Source organism: Martes martes (assembly GCF_963455335.1).
Source record: "Martes martes genome assembly, chromosome: 7".
NCBI lineage: Eukaryota > Metazoa > Chordata > Mammalia > Carnivora > Mustelidae > Martes > Martes martes.
In genome coordinates, this window is record NC_137894.1 from 82,279,440 (window position 1) to 82,306,802 (window position 27,363).

A 27,363-nucleotide genomic window follows, 5' to 3' on the forward strand; every position below is an offset into this window, starting at 1 on the left:
GTGTTCCCCTTACTCTTTCTTCCCTTCTGACTGGTTGGTATGCAGATGTAATGACAAGAACTGGGAGTAGCCAAAGGTGAAAGCTCCCATAACAGCCTTGGAATGGAAATTTCCATTACAGTTAAAATTTCTTTTAAGCCTAAGTCACTGTGGTTTGGAGTATCCATATTAAAGAGTTTATACTATAACTTAACTACTACAATAACTATCCACCTTTCCTTTACCTTGGTCTCTACCTAAAGAAATAATAGGAAAAAAAGTTTTTAAATAAATAACAGACACCTAGACAAAAGTGATAAGGAAGAGGGATGTGTGAGGCCATGTTAAATTCTTGCTGTCCTCTCCTACTTTCCAGGGAAGCTACCAGGATCATAATGGTAGTAGCAAACTCCTAATTTTTCTTTCTATTTGACTTTACTCCCCTTATTTAAAAAAATTTATTTATAATTATTTATTTTAAAGGGAGAGAGAGTGCACACAATTGAGCTTGAGCCGGTAGGGATTAGGGAGGGGCAGAAGGAAAGGATCTCAAGCAGACTCCCAGGGAGTCTGACACAGGGCTGTACAACGTCCAAAATAAGACCTTAGCAGAAATCAAGAGTTGGAAACTCAACCGACTGAGCCACCCAGGCTCACCTACTCCCCGCCTCTTTTTAGTCAATAATGAAAAGAGCAGTAATATACATAATGTAAGTTCAGACTTGCTAATGAATCAAGGGTGACTTTAAGTTTCCCCTTCTCAGGTTTGACTAGGGTGAGAAGCTAGAGAACTACTCAGCTCAGTGTGGATAAATGTTTAACCACTGGCTCCCCAGGGCAAAACAAGCCCTAGTGGGTAGAATTTGCCAATTTCCATGATGTAAATATTCCCACCATGGTCAATTTCAAGCTAGGAGTATGAGAAGAAATGTTCACATTTGCACTTTGCAAGGTAATACCAGCTGGCTCCAGAACGCTGGGATCTCTTTCTGTGGCCTCGGCCTGGGATTGCTTCCCGGTTTCCTTACACTCCGGAGGAGGATACTAAATGTCCCGTGATGTGCACCGGGAAGAGTAAAGACAGCGTGGGGTGTGGCTCTCATGCATTCAGAAGTGCATCTGGGGCCTGAACTTCATCTGATTTATGATGCTCCCACAGGAACATTTCATCCTTTTGGTTCAAGTCAGGGGTTGGTCGACTTGACTGCACACCAGAAACCCTGGGGAGTTTTTTTGGTTTTGTTTTAAGATTTTGGACACACCGAGAGAGGGAACACAAGCAGGGGGAGTGAGAGCGGGAGAAGCAGGCTTCCAGCTAAACAGGGAACCCCATGCAGGGCTGGATCCCAAGACCCTGGGATCATGACCTGAGCCGAAAGCAGATGCTCAACAGCTGAGCCACCCAGGTGCTCCTTCACTGGGGAGTTTTAAAAAACTAGCAATGCCTGGGGTCCAGCCACAGAGATTCTGGTTCAATTGTTCTGGGCGGGGAATGTTAAAAAGGCAGATGATTTTAATTGCAGCCAAGGTTGAGAACTGCTGGTTTAAAGTAGCAGACTTCTGGGGTGCCTGGGTGGCTCAGTCGGTTAAGCAGCCAACCAGTCAAGTCTTGATTTTGGCTCAGGTCATGATCTCAGGGTCCTGGGATCAAGCCCAGCATCAGGCTCCGTGCTCACTGGGGAGTCTGCTTGAGGATCCTCTCTCTCCCTTGGTTCCTCCCCCCACTGGCTCTCCCTCTATCAAATAAATCTTTAAAAATAAATAAAGTAGCACACCTCTTATTTTTGTGGCAGAGGGTTGGTTTTATTATCTTTGCTTTTGGCCTCAAGAGGAAAAGTCAACCTTACATAGCCTGGCAAAAACGGAAGAAGTCAATGGCAAGGCCAGGACCGTTTCTTAGTGAAAGGGAAGCCTGAAGAGAAGAGGTCTGTGCTCTGACTCCTCTGTGGGTCCTAGAAAGACCTTAAATATTACTTTTCTGAATCCTTAAGAAAACGCTAGTGAGACTTCCTTTTTAATTAGAAATTTTAGGAAGCAGAGGAAATGCTGAAATCCTAGGGAGCTGTTGTAGATCATTTAATCATCCCTGTTATGTTTTGAATTTCTGAAAACTGGTATTCTCATTTCTTTCTGTCCATGTTAGAAGCAGATGCTGAATTTACTGCTATTTAAATATCAGCAGACAACTAGGTTGTGCAGTTTTTGACCATTAAGTTAACCTCTGAAGTAAGTTGTGATTAGAATTTTACAAATTGGGGCGCCTGGGTAGCTCAGTCCATTGAGCCTCTGACTTCGGCTCAGGCCATTACCTTAGGGTCCTAGGATCAAGCCGAGGTCAGGCTCTGCACTGAGCAGGGAATCCACTTGAGGATTCTCTCTCTCTGCCTCTCCCCAGTTCCCTCCCTCTCTCTCTCAAATAAATAAATATATCTGTAAAAAGAACAAAAGAATTTTACAAATTGATCAAATAGCTAGTTTACTAATGAATCATTTTCATGAGGTACTATTTCATACAATAATCCACACAAGTCTATATATAAATACACAGACAATATAAGCAGGACACAAAAGATCTGTTGGGCCCAGAACATGGTCAGTGGAGGCGCAACATGAGATGGAAGAAGAACAGAGGAGCAGGGCACCTGGAGGCCCAGCTGAACACTGTTCAAGCCTGATGCAGTTTCCTGAGTCACAGAAATGAGGGCATAGACAGGTGACTTTGGCCTTTTCAACTTTAATATTTTGATAGGGTATCCTGAGACTGAAATCCATCGGAGGTGTCAATGCACCCTACAGGTTCAAAGAACCAAATAGGTTCTTTCCCCTAGGTTTGGCAGATATCGACACATTCTGAGAATGAGTGTCTGTTTCTAGCAGTTTCTTTCCTCCCCCTGAGTTTATATTCTTTCTAAGTCAGACATCATAAAGAAGTCTCATCTCCAGGTCCAGTCCATTTCACTAGTAGTGTTAGGAGTTAGTTGGACAGTTAGATAGTCAGGGCCGGGGTCGCCAACAAGAAAATATGGAGTTGGGACAGCTAAGACAAAACAGCCCTAACATCCTGTTTTCAGCTTAAACAGAACCGCACTAACGCTCTGCTCTGCAGCCTTTGCAGAAATGACTTCTGCAAAACATCCTAAAATAAAACAATTAACCACAAAGCATTTGTTGTTTTTTGGGGTTTTTTTTTAACAGACTTCATTTATTTATTAGAGAGAGCGAGAGGGGAGGGGGAGAGAGAACATGTGCAAGGGGAGAAGGCAGATGGAGAAGCAGACTCCCCGCTGAGCAGGGAGCCGGATGCAGGGCTCCATCCCAGGACCCTGAGATCATGACCTGAACCCTGAGATCATGACCCAAGCCAAAGGCACACACTTAACCGACTGAGCTACCCAGGCACCCCAACCACAAAGCATTTGTCCCTATCACAAGCAAGGGACAGTTAAGATGTCAGCCCCCAGATGTCAGCCCCAAAAGGACTATTAGCACATAAACATTAGCCTAATAGGTAGACAAATGCTTGATCACAGCCCTGATTGGCACGACTCAGCACACCCTGATTGCTTAAGATAGTTTCACAAAAGAGCTCATAAAAGCTCCTAAACTTAGAAACTCCAAGGGCAACCCTCTTGGGTTCACTCCTTCTTCAGGAGCTTTGTACTATTGCTCGATAAGCTTTGCTTTACTGCCCACCAGTCTTCATCTGGTCTACCTCTTCATTCTTCGGAACAGCGTGACCAAGAACTGTGGGCACTGAAGACAGAGAAGTCCTGCGGCAGTAGCAGGCTCCCACAGCACCACGTTGAGAAGGTTTCTGAAGCCAGATACACACTTGGTGGGACTGAAGAGTGCCATGAGAAATGGGGATCGTCTTGGGTCCAAAGAGAGGGAAACAGCAATCCAGGCCTGCCATGTGCCATCTGTGTTCCTGATCTTTCCATTGAGACCAGTGTTTTCTTCACCTGCCATGAGGTACTTCTGAAGGGAAATGAATTGGGGGGACCCTGTATTTTATCACCTTCTGCTAGGAAAATTTAGTCCATTATCAAAGTCGAAATGGATCTGAAGGTTATTCAACCAAAGCATTTAACTACTTCCTGAGTCTTTGACAAGCAGCTCCAATTTGGGTAAAATCTTTATAATGATCAAATAACCAGTAGTTGACTCATTTAAACAATTAATTTACTTAAAGAAAAAAAAAAACCTTGTTATTTTGGTTTGGCTAAAATGAACAAACAAATAAACAAAAAACCCTGCTTTTTGATTCTTTGGCTTTCAAGCTAGTCCCAATAGACACAGTCTAAAAGATAACAGAAATCGTGACCTTCCTTCTCTCCCACCTCCTTAAGCCTCGGGTGACCGTAGTTTTCCATGTAAGCTGTGTGTCACTACAGCATGATCTGAACGGTAATTAACTACTTTAGAAGTTAATCCAGCATATACCTTGAAGGAGAAGCAATTCCATTCCTAATAGTTGCTTGGCAGATTGATTCTTACTTCTGGCTCTCGAAACTGTATGTAGTAATTGCCCCAGAATTTAAAAATCACCTGGGGAATTCCTTCTTCCACATCTAAGATACAAACGGCTAATGACTTTGACATTTCGTAGTGTGTGTGTGTGTATGTGTGTGTGCACTTTGTGGAGGAAGGGGTTGTGCTGCTTTTGGAACAGTGTCTTAAAAATCACTGTATGAATAAAAATTTTAAAAAAATTTTTTAAATTAAAAAAATAAAAAAATCACTGTATGATAATAAAGTTGTTTCTTATGGAAAAAAAAAAAAGAAAAGAAAGTTTCCTCTTCTCCCTGTAAAGACCTGAACAACCCTATTTGATCAGACTGTGAAACTGAGTTTCAAAACTAGTAAATCGATCATGTGTAGAGAGAAATCTTTACAAGATAGGTCTTCTCAGAGTAGTTGCTCTTGTACTTGGATCCTCTGGTTACAGAACTGCCTGCTTTCGTGTTGGCTTTGGTGCTGTTACTGATTGTGAATCAGGGTTATGACAGCCTTCAGAGCAACAATTCAGTCAGTTTGTAAATTAACCACTCACTTTGTTGATGGAAAGATCTTACTCTAACACTGTTCTCGTATGCCTCTGTTGTATGCCTATATCGATCTGATCATTAGACTATGTTCCGTACGCTACCCTTCCTAAACTTGCTAAATTCCTTGTGACTGGGGGAGTGGGCCAGATTCTCTTCCTATTTCCAGTTTCCAATTGCTTCAGTCTTCTCCAAATTTACAGTCTCATGTAGCACTTGACATACAAGAAAGACCTCACTGTGAATGTCTATGAATTCACTGTCATGATGGTTGTGTTTAGTTTTTATTTGTCAGTTATATTCTATCCTGCTTCAGAAACTAGATGTGGGATAAAACTGGAGATGGTTCAGTTGGGGTTTTCAACTATTATTAGTTATTCGTCAATTGACGTAAATCCTTGAACTGTCAAGTAGACTTCAATATCTTAATGGTTTGAAATACTAAGAGGAAGTGAACTAATAAACCAGACATAAATCTCCAATTCGGGGGTAATTAAGGGAATCTGTAAAAAAAAAAAAAAATTACTTATGGTGAAAAGAAAACAGAAAACAGGCCTGGCTCTGAAGTTGGTTGCAACGAGACAAGTTCAACATGAGGCATTTGATTACTGAGTCATAACGGCACTAAGTTATGGCGGGCATGATCCCAGAGGACTGGTTAATGAATAAAGGCTTCAGAGACGAGGTAAATTGAGTCCAGTATTAAAGGAGAACAAGGTTTGGAAAGGCAGAGGGAGAAGAGCAGGCATTCTGAGTGAGGCGCTGATGAGGGCAAATGCATGGAGAGAAAAACCACTGGGGTCGATGAGGTGGTCAGCCTGTCTCCAAGAGGGGTCTGGGATACTGGGGCAACTACGTAAATGTGATGGTAGGGGTAGGGGTAGGGGTCCAAGTACTGCGGGGCTTGAAAGCTACACTGAGAGGCTTGTGGTTTGTGTAATAGAAAACAAGGCACCGTGGAAGGATTTTGACCTAGGGAGTGACGTTATAAAATGTTGTTTTCAGATTCTATTTCTGGCAGTAAGACAGAGGATGAAGGAAGACTAGAAACAAGGCAGCTGAATCGGCTTAGCAGCAAGGGAAATCAGGGCATTCTGACTATAGTGGAGACCGTGGGAGCAGAGGCAAGAGAGAATTCAAAAGAAATTCCAACCAGGCTCAGCGTCTGGCTAGATGTGGGATAAGGATGGAGTCAGTCGAGGGTACATTTGAGGGTGGGTGAAGGCTGGGGTGGGGGTTTCAATGACAGAAGGAGGGAAGCCAGAGGAGGAAGTGTCTTCGAACGTGTGGAATTTGAAATGACCCTGTAGGAGGCTGATCTGAGAAAGTAATGAAACTTTGTCTTGAAACCCGAGTCTAAGTCATTTAACAGCACTAACAAGGAAAGGCGTACCTGACTCTCACGGCTGCAGAACTGATTGACTGTGGTCAGAATGTGAAAGTGGTCTGTGAAGTGCTATCCAAATGTGAGCCTTCAGCGTTTTACTATGCCTGCATCTTTCTCCCCAGGTGCATAGATGGTGCTGAAGAAGATGTAGAGCTTCTGCTCATAAACCTGAGTCTGGTATGTTTTGAGATCTATCACTTCCGGTGACAGGGAGACTGGGTGGGGGACAGGTAAGGGATAATGATGAGGGTCTGGCCTAGGGTAGTGACAGTGCAGGTAGAACTCAGTAGACTTACACCACTTTTCAGGAAGAAGAATTGATTGTATGTGGGGCATGAGTAAGAGGGAGGATCCTAGGATGACATCCAGGCTTCCGGTATGGGTAATTGATGGACTGTGATTTAAGTCACCAAGGAAGAAAAGATGGGAGGAGGAGCAGACTTGATCAGGGAGGAATACGATGAATTCAGTTGGCACACCGTGGTAGGCAGAGTTCTGTCCCACACAAAGAAGTCTGCATCCTAATTCTCAGAACCTGTGAACATGTTTATGGAAAAGGGACTCTGCAGTTGTGATTAAAGATTCTGAGATGAGATTATCCCAGACTGTCTGGATGGGCCCAGTGTCCTGAGTGAAAGAGAGAGACCAGGAGAGTGAAAGTCAGAGTGAAGGGATGTGAGAAGGACAGGCCATTGTTGGCTTTAAAGAAGGTGGGGGCTCGGGCCCCTGGGTGGCTCAGTCGTTAAGCATCTGCCTTTGACTCTCGTCATGATCCCAGGATCCTGAGATCGAGTCCCACACTGGGCTCCCTGCTCAGCGGGGAGCCTGCTTCTCCCTCTTCCTTTGCCTGCCAACTCCCCCTGCTTGTGCTTTCTCTCTTTCTGTGTCAAATAAAATCTTTTTTAAAAATCCAAAATAGATTTTTATGTAATTTCTACTTAAAAACATTCTTGACATCTTCAAAGATCTCAAAAGATTTTCACATATATAAGCTTTTCTACCCTAACGACTGAGCAGTAATGATCAGTCCCATTTTCTGGTAAAAGAATTGGTAAAGACCTGTCCAAGATATCCCACTGCACAAATATTCAAGTGAAAAATATAGTTAGCCTTTTGACTGCTTGAATGATAGCAACAACTGCCCAGCATTCTGTACTCATGGAGAATTGCTGAATAGTAATTTTCCAGCTACATGAAACTCATGTCTTTAGATATCAAGGACCCCCACTCCTACATTGAGAATTATTCTCTTCATCAATGCATCAAAATTTTCTCTACCTTCTTAAATGTATATCAAACATAATTTAGCCTTTCAAAATGGAAGGTTCGAATTATTAAAATGAATTATCAACAATTATATACTAACTTCTTTGCAGTGATGACTTCTTAGGTTATTTAAATTTATAATAATTTTTATGGGAAAATGGCCCCAGATATATTTTTACCTTTTGCATTCCCAAATAATTATTCCTGAATAAATCTATGTGTATACACACATAGACACATCCAAAGGCACGTGTGCGTGCACACATGCACGTGCACACACACACACACACACACACAGATTCCATCCTGGCAACCCTGCCTACTTTCCTACTGCCTCTTCTTTTTTTTTTTAAGGTTTTATTTATTTATGTATTTGAGAGATAGCGAGTGAGTGAGCAAGCAGGGGGAGGAGCAGAGGGAGAGTGACAAGCACACTCTCCACTAAGCGCAGAGCCTGATGCCAGGGCCCAACACAGAGCCCACGAAGGGCGATCCCACGACCCTAAGATCATGACCGGAGCTAAAATCAAGAGACTGATGCCCAGTCACTCAACAGACTGAGCCACCGAGGTAGCCCCTTACTGCCTCTTCTTAATTTCTACTTCTAGTTTGCCTTGGACATAAAAACTAGTAAGCAAGTTTGTTAAAAATGTGTGTAGAACAAAAGTTTAAAAGTTTGATTTAGGTACTTTTATATATGTAACATTATAAGCATTGATATGAAGTTATTTAGAGGCCCTTTTTAAATTTTATTTTATTTTATTTATTTGACAGAGAGAAATCACAAGTAGACAGAGAGCCAGGCAGAGAGAGAGGAGGAAGCAGGCTCCCTGCGGAGCAGAGAGCCCGATGCGGGGCTCGATCCCAGGACCCTGAGATCATGACCTGAGCCACAGAGGCTTTAACCCACTGAGCCACCCAGGCGCCCCTAGAGGCCCTTCTATGGAGAGATGAGATTGTTGGAAAAAGAAGTCCCAATTAAGGGCAAGTTGAGAAATAGCCATGTGCCAGGGACCTTGTGTTTTATTCCTCATTCTTTGACTTCTAGAAAATTCTCCCCATTTTATCTGGAAGTAAGCTCCATCTAGGTGGTTATAATGGGAAAAGCCATGGTGGCCAATACTTTCCCCTTTCCTCATAGGGTCATATGAGTGGGCACATGATTGAAGACTGGCCATTCATTTTCTTCTCTGGATGTTTGAAATCAGAAGGAAAGGAGGGAGAAAGGGAGAAAGATCAGTCTCTAAGCGGACAGATGTATCAAATGAAAATTCTGAGAACTGGTAAAGGTCATAATATCCATCCCATGAACACAAAGGCAGAGAGGGCGGGAAGAGAGGATGGAACAGATGCACAGAGAAAAGGACAGTAGGAGAGGCTAGACAGCTTCTAGGAGCCTGGTTTTAGTGCCTTCCTGAGGCCCAGTTAAATCTCTGTCCTTGAGCTCCATGTATCCTAGGGGGAGACTTTCAAAATACTTAACAGTGGCACAAGAAAAAAAAAAAAAAAAAAACAGGTCAGGGTCAGATGGCTGCTACGCGGTCCTGGAAGTCTGTTGCCCTTCTAGGCATTACCCCTTCTGTGATGGCGCACAGAATCCGGAGAAATCCCCAGAGGATAAGTTGGGCTGACTGAGGAATGAGGAGGCCTTTGTGGGTCTCAGAGCAACAGGAACAGAGCTTTTTTTTTTTTTAAGGAAGGAAGAACTTCCCCCTGTAAAAAAAAGAATAGATTTTATTTATTTATTTGAGAGAGAGAGAGAGAGAGAACGCACAAGCGGGGCATGGAGGGAGGAGGAGAGGTGCGGAGGGAGAGGGAGAAGTGGACTCCCCGCTGACCAGGAAACCTGATGCGGGGCTTGATCCCAGGACCTTAGGATCATGACCTGAACTTAAGGCAGATGCTTAATTGACCGAGCTACCTAGACACCCCATGAACAGAGCATTTTAAAATATAAATAACCAGCATCATCATATAAGTTCAACCACCTATCAGCCCTGTCTGTGTCCTTATTAAAAAAAAAAAGTTGCTTTTTTTCACATCAGTTAGTTTGAGTGGTTTCTGTTATTCACAGCTGGAAATCTACAAAATAATGATTTGTGCTGTGTCATGGCTTGCCATCTATTTTGCTAACTGAATTTGACGGTGACTTCATAAAGCCTTAGGGGCTGGAACAAACTTTGAAGTAATTGTCCAGCCTCCCACTCAGATTTTCCTTGTATTCAAATAATTTATCACAAGAAAGAAAAAAAAAAAGATCTGTGCCTTTTAATTTAATCAAAGTACAAGGAATAAATCCACTAATTAATTTTGTTCAAATTATAATGTAATATATGGTCATTATAGAAAATTGTTTTAAGTCTAGATTTTTAAAAACTCTTCTCCAATCATTAATTTAAAAAAAAATCACTACTAACCCTTTCTTTTGTATGTATCCTTATTTTATGCATTTATAGACTTCCTAGTTTTTTCAAGAATAGTTTTACATGGCAACCGTCTCTTACTTAATATATTATGCTCTTTCTTTCCACAAAACCGAGATTTTAAAAATCTCTTGTCCCGTATTTCATTTCTTGGTGTTTAGGCATTGGGGGAAGGGAGGAGGACAGATCTTCCGAGTTCTTCGAGGTACAAGGTTTATGTAGCTCTTTGCTCCTTGCTCACAGTGCAGATCTCAGGAGAACAGGGTTGACCTTATTTCCAGGCAGAATTATTCATGTCACCACTTTTACTTTGGAAGCTGCTTAGCGAGTCATGTCTGACTGTATGAGCAGGGATGAATTTACACATTCGGCAGCAGGTGCACTGAAGTCAACGAAGTCCATTATTTAATCTCCAGTATTAGCTCCCGCATTGCAAAACGGGAGGAAGACAAATGAGTTATGAAACCTCATATATCACTTAGCTTCCCTACTTTTATCCATTGGGAAGTAAAGTCTTTTCAAGTAAGAAAAGCTGTTTGCATTTAATCACCTAGACTTAAATCTAGAGTATTTTTAAGGTGATGCAAATTGTGGGTGTTAAAGAAGATCCGCCGGACCGAGTAAAGTGGTCAGCCACCGCATGGGGACACATGGCGCACAAAGCGGCAGAAATGGAGAGACCTGAGAATTCACATGGCCACAGAGGAATAGCCTGAGATGCTGGAAATAAAGAGCAGCAGTTCAGCTGTGTGAGGCTGGGCAGATCTGTGCTCCTAGAAGCCCAATAAAAAGAAAGAAGAAAAACAGTTGCCATTTCGGTCTGCATGGATAATGGAGCAATGTTCAGAAACATGGTAGCAGTTCGCCTGAACTCCACTTCATTGTCCTCTGTCTGGATCAGGTGCTCAGTTCTGCAAACTACTTTGGAAGAGAGAGATTGGGAAATTAGAGCATGTCAAACGTTAAAACAAGCCAGAGGGGGAAAAGGGCATATAAGGAGGTTTTAAGGTAACAGGTATGGTTCATTTGGCAAGAAGAAGACTGAAAGAGAGGACGACACTCTCTTTATAAATTTGAAAGTACTTAAATGTGTGTCAAAAGGAAAATATTTAAATATGTTATGGCATGTCTGTATGATGGAACACTATACAGCCATTAAGGATCTCGCATTTAAAAAACTAAGGAAGTGACAAAGTGAGAGTATAAAACAAGTTTGCTTAAAAATAAAATGTTTCTTCTTTGATGTTTACAAATTTTCTACAATAAAAATATCACATCTGTATTCATATGAAAACCAGTAAAATATAGATGAGAGAGAAAGAGGAAACAAAAGTCTGGCATGGTGAGATGGAGGGGGAGGTGTGAGTGTGCGTGCGTGCGCGCGGGCGTGTGTGTGTGTGTGTGTGTGTGTGTGTGTATAGGAGAAAGATTAGTGGTTTTCTCTCTTCATTTTTATTTTTAATTATAAAAACAATACATGAACATTTACTGTAAAGAATTAGAGAATAATTTCAATCCTTCAACAAATGTTTATTTGAACATCTATTAAGTACTTTTACTCTTCATGGTTCTAAAGGACAGAATGAGTAGCAGGGGGTAGAAGGGACTTGGGAACAGAAGGTGACTCAGTATAAGAAAGAAGTATCAGAACTGCCAGCAGAATGGGCTGCTTCATACGGTAAAGAACTTCCATGCCACTGGAAGTATTCAATCATGTACTTTACTATGGGAATTCTTATACTGAATGATAAGATATAGGACTTCCAAGATCTCTTCTCATTCTGGGGATATATTACTTTCTATATTAACATTAAGGATCGGGAGATCCGTCCTTACCACTCATCCACCATATAGTACTGGGCAACTCTATTCCCTTCTGATAGTCTTCTCCAAAATAGAAATAATTCTGACTTAGACCATTGTAAACTTGATGAATAAGACTTAGAGAATGTTTCTGCACTACTCAGATCATGTTTAGTAGATAAATTAAGTCATTTGTTGTAAATGATCTAATGCAATAGGGCCATAGCATCGTCTATAATATTAGAATCTTTAATGAATGTCTTAAACTCCAGCGAGGATTGCAAATACCTACTTTAAAAACCTCTGGTTCTACATCGGGTTCATTGTTCATCTATTATTTCCACACTTTCACAATACAATTATGTCATAGTGTGACAGGTACACTCATACCACAGTGATTCAGAAAACATCATTTTGGAGACTGGAGCATGTCTAAAAAGGAAAAGGAGAAAAGATCATTGTAAAAGCACATTAATACCACAATGAGCTACCACTCTGTACCCACTAGGATGACTGTAACCAAAAAGACACCATAAGAAATGTTGGTGTGGAGGGGCGCCTTGGTGCCTCCTCAGTCATTAAGCATTTGCCTTCGGCTCAGGTCATTATCCCAAGGTCCTGGGATCAAGCCCCACGTAGGGCTCCCGGCTTGGTGGGAAGCCTGCTTCTCCCTCTTCCACTCCCTCTGCTTGTGTTCCCTCTCTCGCTGTGTCTCTCTCTCTGTCAAATCAATAAATAAAATCTTTTAAAAAAAATGTTGGTGAGGAGATGGGGAAATAGAAGTTTCATACAGCGCTGGCGGGAAAGCAAAATAGTGTGACCCCTCTGAAAAATAGTTTGACAGTTCCTCAAATGTTCAATGGGGAGTCATCACAAGACCTAAAAATCCTCCTCCCAGGTATTAATCCAAGAGAAGTGAAAACTACATGCACATAACAACTCCTGTTCAAGCATCCATAGCTCCATGACTCGTAAAGCTAAAAAGTAGAAATCATTTAAGTACCCATCAACTGATGAATAAACAAAAATGTAGTAGTCATTGAAAGGAATATCATTCAGCAACAAAGAGGAATGAAGTATCGACAGGTACCATAATATTAGAGGAACCTTGGAGACATGACGCTAAGCGAAAGAAGCCAGTCCCCAAAGACCACACATTGCATGATTCCATTTATATGACATGTTCAGAATAGGCGTAGAAACGGAAAGTAGAGTAATGGTTGCCTAGGACTGGGAGGCTGTGGGAGGGGACACAACAGTGACTGCTAGGGGGCACAGGGTTTCTTTTGGGGTTATGAAATATTCTAAAATTAACTGTGCTGATGACAATGACTCTGAATATATTAAAATATTGCATCATATACCATAAATGGGTATGTATGTATATTTACATTTATATTTATATATTTTTTCCAAAATTTCCATAATGCCATTTTGGAAAATATCTGTATTTTTTTCAAGTTCCTTTCAGCTTCCTAAATTTCTCTGGCTGATATGAGGCCTGCTGTAGTATTTCCTGGATAAAGTTTCATAACCAAGACACCACTACAGAAGTAGGGTGTGTGGTCTTCCGATACGATGTTCTGTGGAGAGTCAAGACTTTAAAACAAAGGTTAGGGGGTAAAACAAGCTAGTAAACCAAATTTGGACCTTGTGGAAAACACTGCAAATGTAAAATATTGTCTCTAGGACCTTGGGACCTAGCCGGACCCAGTTAAAACCACTGTCGAGCAAAGAGCTTCATCTCACGGATCACAGTCTAACCCGATAACAAAGCAGATGTTCCAATGTTTCAAAGTGCACACGTGAGAAGCCAGTCCCTGATCTGAGTCAGAGTCTTCTAAAGATCAGAAAAGGATGCAAGAGTGATGTTTCAGTTGCCAAAAAGGAAAGAAGGAAAGAAACAAAACACCACAAATGAAGATATTCACCCAAGAATGGGGGGGATAGTAGCTGAAATACATCTTTTCTTTTTTCTTCTTTTTTTCTTGCTTACCTCCTTTTGAGTCCCTCCATGGAACTGACACGGTATCCTGCCACAAGGAATCACAGGGACCTAAGACCCCACACACACTGTCCAGCTCCTGCTCACCCTCACCGCGCTTCCTTCCACACCTGGCTCCCCGCATTCTGGTTCCTGCCGTTCTCAAATCTCCGGTTCTCGCCCACCTTAGGCCCCTGACCATGCTGGTCCTCTGCCTGCAAGCTCTCCCATGTTCTTTTCATGGCTCCGTTTCTTGTTCATTTTCAAGTCTCTGCTCAAACGTTACCTCCTCAGAGAGGCCCTCCCTCGCCACCCCATATAAAGCAAATCAGTTCCCACGAGAGTCAGTCATCGCATCCAATGTGTTTGCTTCATAGTATTTATCACAAAGCCTTTCACCAACATTCCACGAATATTCATTCAGTCCCTAGTTTTAGGTGCTGGGGATACAGCAGTGTACAAAACAAGTAGTAGTTAAGTTTGTACTTGTTGTTTCTTAAATATTCTTTGTCTTCTCTATAGTAACCTATCCTATAACCTTCTCTATCACATAATCTCTTTGTAAGCAGGGACTGGCTAAAGGGAGGCAGCATGATGAAGAGTTCAAGAGCAGTAGCTCCAGAAGGAGGATCAAACCCTGGACGTACCACCTAACCAAGTCTTTTTTTTTTTTTTTAAGATTTTATTTATTTATTTGACAGACAGAGATTACAAGTAGGCAACAGAGGCAGGCAGGGAGAGAGGAGGAAGCAGGCTCCCTGCTGAGCAGAGAGCCTGATGTGGGGTTCGATCCCAGGACCCTGGGATCATGACCTGAGCCGAAGGCAGAGGCTTTAACCCACTGAGCCACCCAGGCGCCCCTAACCAAATCATTTCATCACTCTGACCCTGTTTCTCCACCAGGCATGATTAATACAAGGACTCACCAAATAGTATGGTGTAGTCACTTAGAAAAATACTTAGCACATAGTAAACCCTATAAAAATGTTTACTAGAGAAATGTTTTTTGACTATTGGGCCAACCCAGTACCTGACAAATAGCTAGTATTAGCCGAATGGATTAATAATTGAGGTGCCTGTTGTTAAACATATTTTAACTGGGCCAAAACTTAAAGAGAACGCAGATTAACAAGACTAAGATGCTCTTCATCTCTGAGTTCCTTGCTGGAAAAAATTCTTTGGTCTTAGAGGTAGAATGTGACACCTTTGGTCAAGTCCAAGCCAGAGGCAGGATTCTCTTTGGAATCTGCTGGAAATATTGTGGCTGTTTCCTGCCATAGGAGGTTCTGGGACTTTCCAACAAGGAAGGGCTGTCAGAATGCCACTGAGTCGGTAGTATGCCATTGCTGTCACACGAAAGAGACAATCTGTCTCCTGGGGGGGGGGGGTCTGGTGGGGGAATCATAAAGATACCTCTGTACTCGTCATCTACTTCTCCTATCCTCTTCTCATTTTGCATACCCACAATTTCTAATCTGATTTTTTTTTATCTGCTGTAACACCAAAATAGATTTGTGAAGAGGCTAACTACTAACTATTCCTAATAATGCCTTCTGGTAAAAATTAGCCAACACATGGATAAAGGCATGCATCAGCACTTGAGTATTCTGTACATACAAACTTCCAGGAAAGACAGAATCAAATGGAGGAAGGATGACTATAGTCATCAAAGCCATTGGAGCTGCTGGTAAGTCTTTACCAAGATCCTATCAAATACTGGCATTTTTTTTTAAAGATTTTATTTATTTATTTGACAGAGAGAGATCACAAGTAGGCAGAGAGGCAGGCAGAGAGAGTGAGAGGGAAGCAGGCTCCCTGCCGAGCAGAGAGCCCGATGTGGGACTCGATCCCAGGACCCTGAGATCATGACCTGAGCCAAAGGCAGTGGCTTAAACCACTGAGCCACCCAGGCGCCCCAAATACTGGCATTTTTTAAAATGTTAATGGGGAAGACCAGAAATAAAGAAAAGCAAAGTATTTTGTCATAGATTTGCCTTCAAGAAGTTCGCAGTCTACTTAGATGAAAATCTCCATACATCAAAATGGGAAAAACTTTATAAAGGGGTACCAGGATATGGGAGGCAGAATAATGGGCAATGACCCCAAAAATATCCACATCCTATTTCCAGGACCTGTGACTATGTCAGGCTATATGGCAAAGGGGAATTAAAGTTGCAAATGTAATTAAATTGCTAATCGGCCATCCTTGAAATAGGGAGATTATTCTTAAGTTGGGTTGCCTGTAAACACAAGCGTACTCAAAAGGGAGGAGGGAGGCAGAGATTGTTGGAGAAAGAGCTGGGATGACAGAAGCAGGCTCACAAGAGATGTTATGTTGCCATCTTTGAAATGAAGGAATGAAGCCATGAGCCAAAGAATACAGGCAGCCTCTAGAAGCTGGAAAAAGTAAAGAAACAGATTCTCCCCTAGAGCTTCCAGAAGGAACAAATTCCACCGACATCTTGATTTTATTTCCAATGAGACCTCTGTTGGAGTTCTAGCCTACAGAACTGCAACATAATAAAAGTGTGTTATTTTCAACCACTAAGTTTATGATAATTTGTTACAGCAGCTAGAAAACTAATACAACATATAATAAATAAATAAATACTCCAAGTATTATCAGAAAATAAATTAGTAAGAGGGGGAGACAACAACGCTGACTGAAGTTATCAGGAAGAGCAATTGTGAGTGTGTGGGATTTCAGATTGCTCTTTACATAGATTATAGGATGAACGTAAAAAACAAAAGCTGAGAATGGATATATGTTAAAACTACAAAATCCTAAAGCGAGTGTGAATTTGTTTACTAAATCCTAACTTACCAGAACCAGGAAGTACCTCCCAGAAAATTGAAAAAAGTAGCATTAGGATAGATGGAGCGATGGACAAACAGATGGACAGATACATAGGATGGGATGATGGGCAGGCTGGGAGGACAGAGAGACAGAGAAAAAGAGAAAAGGAAACCATTGCTTTATGCAGAGTGAGACCCTTTTATCCTTAGAGGTTGAAAATATAAAAAGCTTTAAATTTACTGGATAAATTCAGGGATGCCAGATCCAAAATGAGGTCAGGGAAAACAAGATGTGTGGGGTGCAAGTTGAGATTCTGTTGTATAGAAAACTTGCTTTTCCCCAACCCGACTTACAAAATTCTCTCCAAGACAGACCCAGCTTCCAGCGACTTAGAACCGAGACAATATGGCAATTTCTGTTTCTGATCCCTGGTGCAGGGCTTCCTTGGAGAGTTAGGAAGCTGACTTACCTGTTCCTCTCTCTCCACACTATAATATGGTCTGAACACAGCAAACAGGGGAGCGCCTGGGCGGCTCACAGGGTTAAGTGCCTGCCTTCGGCTCAGGTCATAATCCCAGAGTCCTAGAGTCCAGAGCCCTGCTGCTGGGCTCCTTACTCAGCGGGGAGCCTGCTTCTCCCTCTCCCTCTGCTGCTCCCTGCTGCCTGTGTGCACTCTCTCTGTCAAATGAATAAATAAAATCTTTAAAAATAAAAATAAAACACAGCAAGCAGGAAAGGTCCTTATGTGCTCTTTGAGGGAGGAAAGTGAAACCTGCCATCTTGAGCCACTGAGAGCCTCTGTGCTCACTGGGCGTGGTGGCATCAGTCACACCACTGTTCTCTTGCCACATAGATCCCTGAGTACTCCTCTCCTACCGGAATTCTCCTCCCCCTCTAAGCTCTATCCTCTGCTTCCTACTGGAGTGCCTTCCGCTGACGGTAGACCAGCCCCCCTCCACAGGGAGCTAAGACAATGACGGATGTAGGGACACAGGTCAGCTTCCGCCAGGCCTTGCAGCTGCTTGTGTCCTCCAGACCAGAGGTCCCCATTTGCATGGATGGGGTGCATGGGATCAGTCTGAACCTGGTGCAGCCCATGAGGCCTGACCATGGGTCGCTGAGGGGAGGGCTCAAGGGAAGTGTCACTGCAACTGCAGTTAGGGGATGAGATGCCGAGCATCCCTCACTCTTTCCGTGTCCTGGGTTGACATGGCATGGTGGTAATCTGCCAAGAACCTGTGCATTCACTTAGGTCTTTAGACTGGTAAGATCTGGGAACTGGGCATGGTGGACACCTTCTGATCTGGACTCTGACAGACTCAAAAAAAAAAAAAAGAGAGCTGAAGCTCCTAACCTCTTTCGTTTGCTTTCCCGTGTAAATTGTCAGAGTGACTATGAAATCAGTTGTAACTCATTTCAAAGCCAGACATGTAGCTGTCATGCTTCATTTTAGAGAGTGATGGACTTAGAAATGTTTTAGGTTCCCAGCAACTGTTCAAAAGCAGATAAGAAATATAACCAACATGCACGGGGGCTGAAGGAACACCATGTGACCACCACATTCCCATCATAGAAGGCAGGTGGGCCTTTTCTCTCCACTTAAAGACATCACTGGTCACTTACAAGGTTGGGGAAGTGGAAGGCCTCCCTGACCAACATTGCTAGCTGTTGCTCTTTCAGGACGTAGACCTTATCAGCCCCAAAGGAAAATCTTAGAGCTACTTCAGGAGGCATTTTAAATGGACTGTTTTACCAACTGAAGGCCAAAAGGGCCATAGAAAACAAATGACCAGAAAATGAATTTTCTGCTATTGGAATAAAAAAGTTCCCTAGAAATTAACATCTCTGCCCTGTTGATCCCCTGATAGGGATTTCCAGTCATATTCAAAGAACTGTGCTCTTTCATCCCCACCACACCTCTTGTTCTTTTCAGTGTTTATTTCTATTATTATCCACCAATATATGAAGCAATTTTGTGCAGAAGTCCCTTCTTAAAGCTTGGCTCAGTTCTATTAACCTTTATGCCGTAATTTATAGTTAAGATCTAAATGGCACTGGTGCATGTAAATAGTGTCTGTGGGCTCTGCCATCAGGAGGAAAGCACTGTGCTTAAGTGGCTCCAACACATTTGCTCAGAACATTATGGAAGGAACTGCTGAGATCTCTGTAGGAAATTATTTAGTGAAATTCTCCGGAAGAGGAACATTGCTTTGTAACAGACTTTTTTTGTTGTGTTGAGTCTAGTAATTCTCAGGGAAGTGTGTGGTATCTGAGGCTCTGTCTTTCTTTGACATCAATTTCTGACATGCTCACCTAAAAAGAAAAAATTTTTGAAGCCAAGAAATTTCAGGGACTTTCAAATTCCCTTGTGGTTTGTCTTCAAGGATGAATGGGTTTGAGAAATTTCTCGTATCTCAGGAGGAAATGCAAAGAAAGTAATAACAGCCTTTGGTCAGGTTGATACTATGGAACAAATGTCTTTCCTTTCACATTCTCTTAGCCAAAAGCAGTCTATCTCTGACCCTTCTCTGAATCTGCCCACCTAGACTCAAAGGAGGCCCTACAGTATCCAAATGGCCCAGTCAATCCACTGTTCAAAGCTCCCCAGAAACTTGACTTGTTTCATATCTACCTCTACCCATCCATCCATCCAACCACTCATTAATATTCTACTGCTCGTCTGTATTTGTGAGGCCCTCTGCAAAATTCTGGGATAAAACTGTGGGCACTATGAATATGGCTCTTTCCCTCATGGAGCTGTAAGTCTTAGCTGGAAAAGACACATTCAAAAGGTAATTCCATAAATAATTATTTAATTGCAACTGGATAGGTGCTCTAGAAGAAAAGTATGGTCCAATGAGAGAATTTAACAGGGGTTTCTGGCCTACTCTGGGCATGGAGCTGGGGGAGGCACAAAAAACAAACAAACAAACAAATAAATAAGAGCTTCTCTGAGGAAGTAACATTTGTGCTTTATTCTTGAAGGAAGAATGGGAATTCATCAGGCAAATAATGTGTGTGCAAAGGAGGGCTGGCAGGAGAACGGAAGGAGGGCAGGGAAGTGGGAGCTAGAGAATCAATCTAGGCAGCCACAGAAGGAAAGAGGAGGACCTTGGTGTATGAAAGACCGGGGCACAGTGAGTGACAAGGGACAGCAGATCAGTGTGGCTGGAGCATGGCCAACAGGGGGCAAGGAGCAGAAGATCAGGCCAGATTTTACTCCTGGAAGGGTTTAGGAAGAAATAGTTGGGTCATCTTAGCTTGCTCCCAGAGCAGTCAAAATTCTGAACCTGTGACCTTCTTGGGGTTTTTAAGCTGGTTGTGCCCTAGAACTGTCAGACCTACATTGCTGAGGCCAAGCTAAATGACACAGGGCCCAAGCTACAAGCGATCAACAGTCAATCAAGACCATAAACCCCAAATGCAACGTGTGGACTTGGTCTGACTCTTATTTTGACTAAGTCAACTATAATTAAACACTTGAGGGACACTGAAGAAATCTAATGTGGATTAAATATTAATTGATATAAAGAGATTACTGTTCATTTGTAAATATAAAAAAGGTATTGTGTTTGAGAAAGAAAGTGTTCTTATACTCTCATAGTATTTAAGATACTATGTCATATCTATGATAAAAATTAAATTCAGCCAAATTTTCAGGAGGGATATATATAAACAAGCAACCTGCAAGATACACACTGAAAGGTTTCCTAAAAAAGAGATTCTTGTATCATCTCAGTGAGAGTACATTCCAGGATATAGAGAACAACAGGAGCAAAGATACAAAAAGTAAAGCATAAAGTGTGCTTCAGAAACAGCAAGTGATTCAATTCAGTTGGAATTCTTGGGTCTGTTCAAAGGAATGCTGAGAAACAAAACCAGAAAAGAGAGCTGGCACCCATTACGAAAGGCCTTGAATGCCAGAAAAAAAGAGTGATGGCACTCAAGAACCACCGAAAATGTGTGAACAAGGGAGAAACATGAATGTAGGAAAAAGAGTAATTATGTCACCGTGCGTATGACAGAGGATCCTGGAGACTTATAATAAAGAGTTACCGTGTTCATTGCCAGTGTTGGACATTGTGAGCAAAAGAGTCGCTGCCCACCTGGAGGCTACAGTCTAATGGAGGAATGAACTGTTAAATAACCACACAAGCAAGAGTTGTGAAGGAAAAGTACGGGGTGTTGGGAGATCTCATGTGGAACCTAATGTAGATGAAGGGATTCGGAACTCTTACCTGAAGAGGTAACATGTGCTGGAATGTAAAGATGCCAGGAGTACGCCAAGCAGGGACCGGAAAGAAGAGCTGGCCAGGCAGAGGGGCAGGCCAAGCACGGGATCTGTAGCAGGAGGGAAAATGGCCCTTGTAACCTTCGAAAAAGGCCAGTGGAGCACCGCCGGAGGTGGGGGGATGTGGCTTGAGATAGGGGAGCATGAGGCAGGGTTAAGTCACCCACCATCCTGGCCACAGCTGATAGGGCCAGGAGCAAACACCTGACTCCCTAAAGCTCTCCAGTCTCTCCAGTCTCCTATGAGGTGACCTGGAGTGACACCAGCTCTTGACTGCCAGAATCAATAAAAGCTTCTCTCTTGGGAAGTTTGAATATGGGATAGAGGGAGAGAAAGAACCAGAAAGAGAAAAAAGCAACCAACTGATAAATAGAATGCAGTCAAGTGGAGGCACAGAAACAGAGATGTGGTCCAGTAGCCCAGATGAAGTATCTTGGTCTTTATCTTAAGAACAGATACTGGTGAAGAGTGATAAGAGCCTGACCTAGCATGGAAGTAGAAACAAAGAAGAGGGGTCGTGGTTTGAAAAATAAAAATGTCCATGAATTCTTTAACTTTTCTCCCTTAGTTTCCTCATGCTATGTGTGGGCTGTACTTAATGATTTGCTTCTAACAGATAGAATATTGCAAACCCAATGATGTATGATTTTCAAGATTGGGTTATAAAGAGTCTGTGGCTTCCATCTTGAGTCTTCCCTCCCTCATCCCTCTCCCTTTCTCACTCCTCCTCTCTCTACATGTGAGGAGAAGCCAGCCATCTGTAGCAAGCAGAGCTATGGAGTGACCCACCTCGAAAGGAGCTCAAATCTCTGGCCAACAGCCAGCAAGGAACAGAGACCTGCTAACAACCACATGAACGATCTCTGAAGCAGATTCTCCAGCCCTTATCAAGCTTTGAGATGACTATAGCCCCAGCAAGAGCTTGCCTAAAACCTCATGAGACCAACTAAGCTAAGCCATTCTCAGATTCTTAACCCCCAGGAACTGTGTGAACCAATAAATATGTCTTGTTTAAGTGGCTATACCTCAACCTGCTTCGTGAAGCAGCATCAGATAATGAATATAGAGGGAATTGGATGACACTGGCATGACCCAGTAGAATTGCTAGGACTTTGCATGATCACTGTGGGTCACAAGGAGAAAAAAAGGAAGTCAAAAGGATTCTGAACTTTGAGTCCAGTTCACTGAGGTCCTGTGTTAGAGAAGGGGAAAGAACATAAGAGGAAGAACTTTAGAGGAAAAGAAAATAATTTCCATTTGAACTCAGTGAAAATGAGATACTGGTGAGACCTGCAGGTACAAATGACCAAGAGATCTGGAAATCTGGGAAGGTGGTAAAGTGGTCAGGGGATAGAGGACAACCAAGGCAGGGAGGGCATTTCCATGGAAGGCAAGGAGACAAAAAGAGATGAAAGGCAAACCACAAGGAACATATGTATTTATGAAACCGAAAGAGGAAAAGAAGGAATGCTCAGGAAAAAAGGGTGAAGAGCCCAAAGAGAGTCTTGATAAAGAAAAGATGTTCAATAGTGCCAAGAACTGTAACAAGGGGATCTCTATCTCTGGAAAGCTCTACCTCACATCACCACTCATACATTGGATGATTTAGAAATCTCCGACTTGGTGTAAGCCCACACTGTCTACATGGATGAAATCAAATTTCAAAGTATACAGCAGAGAAAACAAGACCTTGAATTGTGGTGACCCTAGCAAAGCATTTGCCACCATGTAAAGCTCTGCCCAGGCCATCTGTGTGTCATCCTATAATCTCTCTCTCAAACTGTAAAGGAAGGAACATTTTGTGATTCTCTCTAAACAACCTGCTCTTCTTACAAATGGGGATTTTTCAAGTTGCAAAATATGGAGACTACTCATTCACCTCAGGGTAAGAGTTTCCATTGTAGGGATACCTGGGAGGGCGGAGGAACCAAAGTGAATGGTTTCCAGAGCTACATGGCAGGCCTCATGGAGAACTAGAATATTGTTGGGAATAAAACAAGTTTCTCCAGCATCCTGCCGCTCCTGAAGCATCTCCAGCATCCTATTCTTTTCTCTACAAGCTTGTTCTACTGATGGTTTTCTATAACTTCTTTCATTGCCTCCATTACTGAAGTCATCTCTTGCCTCATAGTTTTGGCTTACTGCCTTCTCTTTCCACATCCCTTGTTTTCGGCGTTGGCACTGGACTACCTTGTTTGTGAATGAGTCTGATTTTCCCTTTCTGGATATTTCTGCCTCAAGTTCAGACTTCCCTGTGATTGGTTCAGACAACAACAATCCAGGGCCACTCTCCACTACCTCAAGGGGGCCTGGAGAGCCTAAAGCAGGCTATCCTTTTAGTCAGATGTTGACTCCTATTGCGGCCATGGTGGTGGGAGAGATGCCACTAAGTCTAGAGAATTCTGTCTGGCCTCTTTCCCAAAAGGAGGTGGTGAGCCTATGAATCTTAGTGATCTTTGAAGTACAAATCCCCCAGTGAATAAATGGTAGAAATGATTCAGAGTTTCCTCTTCTAAGTATGGATTTATTCCAAATAGGCTTTTATCTTTAATATTAGTTTAATTTAGCAGCAACTACCCATGGTACTAAACCTCAAAGTAGCACATGCTGGCTGCTTACAGATTAAAAACCCAAGGTAGACATAAAAATGCAAGCAAGGAAGCCTCTGATAGACTGAAAAGGTCTAAATTATTTCCGTGAACTCTGCCTAATCTTAGCCAGTTAGTTCCTGCTTTTCAATCCTCTTTTTTTTTTTCAAGAGAGAGAGAGTTTGTGCAAGTCTGGGAGTTGAGGAGGTGCAGACAGAAAGGGAGAAAGAGAATCTTAAGCAGGTTGCATGCCCAGCAAGGAGCCGATGCAGGGCTCAATTTCCCGACCCTGTGATAGGCATTTTCCTAACCTGATAAATTTATAAAGACAGTTAATAGAGAAATCCCACCTTCAAGGAGCTGATCTCTAAGGGAGGAGAAAGGAGCTGCATCTTCCTTCCCATCTCTTTTCAGTCTGGTTCAACCTTCTCTCCCCTTCTGGAAACATGTGTATTGAGAAAGAGGAGTTGGTATTCAGTTCTCCATGTGTCTTTACTATACTTGACAAGAATTCATAGAAAATTTACCTGGGGGCACCTGGCTGGCTCAGTCATTAAATGTCCAACTCTTGGTTTTGGCTCAAGTCATGATCTCAGGGTCCAGGGTTCGAGCCCTACACTGGGCTCCACATCAGCAGGGTGTCTGCTTGAGGATTCATTCTCTCAAAGAAATAAAAAGTCTTAAAAGAGAGAGGGAGAGAGAGAAGAAAATAAAGGAAAGGAAAGGAAAGGAAAGGAAAGGAAAGGAAAGGAAAGGAAAGGAAAGGAAAGGAAAGGAAAAAGAAAGAAACCCTAACTGACTCTGGTTCTACCAACAGATAAAAAGTAAATGTGGCTGGGGGCGCCTGGGTGGCTCAGTGGGTTAAGCCTCTACCTTCAGCTCAGGTCATGATCTCAGGGTCCTGGCATTGAGCCCCACATTGAGCTCTCTGCTCAGCAGGGAGCCTGCTTCTGCCTGCCTCTCTGCCTACTTGTGCTGTCAAATAAATAAATAAACTCTTGAAAAAAAGTAAATGTGGCTGGAAGAAAGGGGACTGGGGGACAGAGTATGTTTTTTTAATTTGTATGCCTTTATATTGTTTAAATTTTTACAAGCTTTTATTTAGAAATTACTTTTTATAATGGAAAAAGAAGTCAACTAAGTTGGGTTTTTTTTTTTTTAAGTTTTTGTCTATAAAGAAGGAAAAGAAACAAGAAGGGATGGGCAACTATGAACAAATGGAGTTGGTAAAAGTTTCCATGACCCTACTGGCAAGATTATTTTGGTTTCATTAAAAAAAAACAACAACGACCAAAAAAAGCCATCTCAAAGGAAGCATTGTGAAGAGAAGGAAGAACATACTATGCTGTGAGTGACTGAAAAAATTTCTTTTGTCCTTTAGATTTGCTTGATACATGTAGATTGCTTTCTTACCCTTGAAATTCACATAACCATATTCCCTCTGCACTATAGAAGAGCAATAGGTATGATCAAATAAGCAAGCATTAGATTTTAGAGGCAGGCAATGGAAAATCCGGTGGTAAGGGGCCAGCAGGGCATGGTTTCTTATATGTGTGAGCTTCCTGTAAAATGTGGAATGCGTACGTGTGAAATCACCAGTCACTACATTCGCAATAACTTCATAACATGACGGTTCCTCCACCCGTCCTCTTTCCCCACACGGAGTTCCAGTTTCACACGGGGCTACTTACAGTGAAGCTTTACAAAGAAAGAAGGAAGTACACCCACCCGTGAGGCAGCAGAGTGTTTCAAACGCCCCATTCTGAACTTGATGAAAGTTTCTTTTATCACAGTTATCAATAATGCTACATAGTTCAGAGTGGATGATCCACATCTTGTATTTAATTGTCTCCCCATGCCCTGGACCTTTCAAACTACGAATAATTATTTAAAAGGCTTTCCCTCACCGAGGCAGAGCTAACAGACAAAACAATCCTAGCCAGGGTCATCTTCCTTCTGCCACAAGACTGCACCTGTTCCCTCATCTGAACTAAAAGGGGAAGGAAAAAATGGGATATTAAAACACCCGGGTCCTTTTTTCTGATGCCAGAAAAGGGATGAGAGTTCCTGTTTCTACACCGTTGTTCATGCTAAAGAGTCTCCAAGTATGTAACACTTAGGGGAATTAGCTCCTAGCTCCCTAAAAGCAAATAGCTCTGCAGGGGTGAGGCAGCAGCTGGCCAGTGGGGCCCAGTAATCCCCAGCAGCACACCAGGGGCTAACAGAGGAGATGACTGTGTTTGAGGAAACTGACAGAATCTAGAGAGAAACCAAAGCTCAATACCTTGTCTGTCACTCTTCTTTAAACTTAGGAAACAGCAAAAATAAGGCAAATTGCTGCTTGAGGAGTGACTAAGGAGAGAAAAGGAAATTTGGGGCCTACTGCATTTTTCTAAAGCAACCCTTGGAACCCAAGCTAGGCTTGGTACCAAGGCAGATAGAGGCGGATGGGTCTGTGGAAATGGCTAAATTTAGTAATAATTCAGAATAATGCCATACCCTGGAACAGATTCAAAGTGGTATTTTACATGACTATTCAATTAGCAGAACCAGCTAGCTGACCAAATGAAAGTGGTATCTGGCTCCCGAAGAGAAGGTAAACCATGAACATGTAAATATTTTAATTAAAGTAGAATATAGAACTCACTGAACTTCACATTGAACTTGGGACTACTATTATTCACTGCTTAAATCTTAGCTCTGACACTGTCAAACATAAGCAGTGAGTGAGAATGCAATGTTTTGCTTTAAAAAAAAATGCATTTTTGAAAAATCCAGAAGCTAAGATCATTAACAATGCTAAAGCAGTAACGAAAGTCATGAATGCTCATTCTACCATTTGCAATTTTGGAAGAATGTTTTCCATCTGTCCTTGAATCTTATGAGAGAATTTTGAAAAACATCAATCAAAGGTCTGCTCTGAATCTCCAGGTATGGAAACAGGGTATGATGGGAAAGCCAAGATGGTCAAAGTATCAGCAGAGTTTTTGTATTTGTGATTAGTACAGAGAAGGAGGACTATGTATGAAGTACCACAGATGGGAAATGCCAACTTCATCACTAAAAGTATTATTCTTACTTACCCCGCAATCTGGAGAAAAGCCATGCCCTTGCTCTGTTTATAGATGGCAGTCCTTTTCCAGACAAGGGGCAACTTAACAGACCCATTTAATTATCCTCACACCACACTTCCTTGGTTAAGATGTAGTCAACACTATCTCCATTAGTTAATAAAAGGAGTTACAGCCAGTCATTAAAAAATAGCAGTCTTCTTAGAGATTTAAATACTACATGTACATTTTATCATCCTGAAAGACAAACTGGAAAAGAAATCTACAGCTGAGTGATTGAGCAACACAAGTGCTCCAGCTAATACACACGTGCATCTGAGTGTGTGTACACCTGAGCACAGTTACATTTTTAAGTAGCAGGAAAAAAATCATCCTTTGCGTGTTTAAGAGATCTCACTGGCCGCTCAACCACCTCCCCCAACGTCTTGCCTCAGGCAGGAAGAGGACTATTATTTCCTTCTGCTTAGAAGCAAAGGGGAGTGTTACCCAAGGTCCTGTAGCCAATTAAAGAGAAGGAGGGGGATAGAGAAAGGAGGGTGGAGGAGAGGAAGAGGGAGAGAAGAAGAGAGAAAGAGAGACAGAGGGAGAGGACGGCAAGGCAAGGGAAGGGATAGGGAGGAAGGATGTGGCTCATCCAACATCAACTTCTGTTTAAGTACCCAGCCCAGCAGATCATCCAGTCTTAGGAGTCCCTGTCATCTGCCTTGGAGTTCTGGCCTGTGTTTGTCC

The 27,363-nt window shown here is 42.4% G+C and overlaps 1 long non-coding RNA gene across 1 annotated transcript in view; it reads right to left on the minus strand.

The window, feature by feature from the left end:
- Positions 1–11,862: 11,862 nt before the first annotated feature.
- The window catches only part of LOC308346454, a 44,504-nt gene continuing 29,003 nt past the window's right edge, over positions 11,863–27,363 (minus strand). Inside the window, exon 3 of the long non-coding RNA XR_013967183.1 lies at positions 11,863–12,335. This is a non-coding gene — a long non-coding RNA (uncharacterized lncRNA). The remainder of the gene's footprint in view (positions 12,336–27,363) is intronic.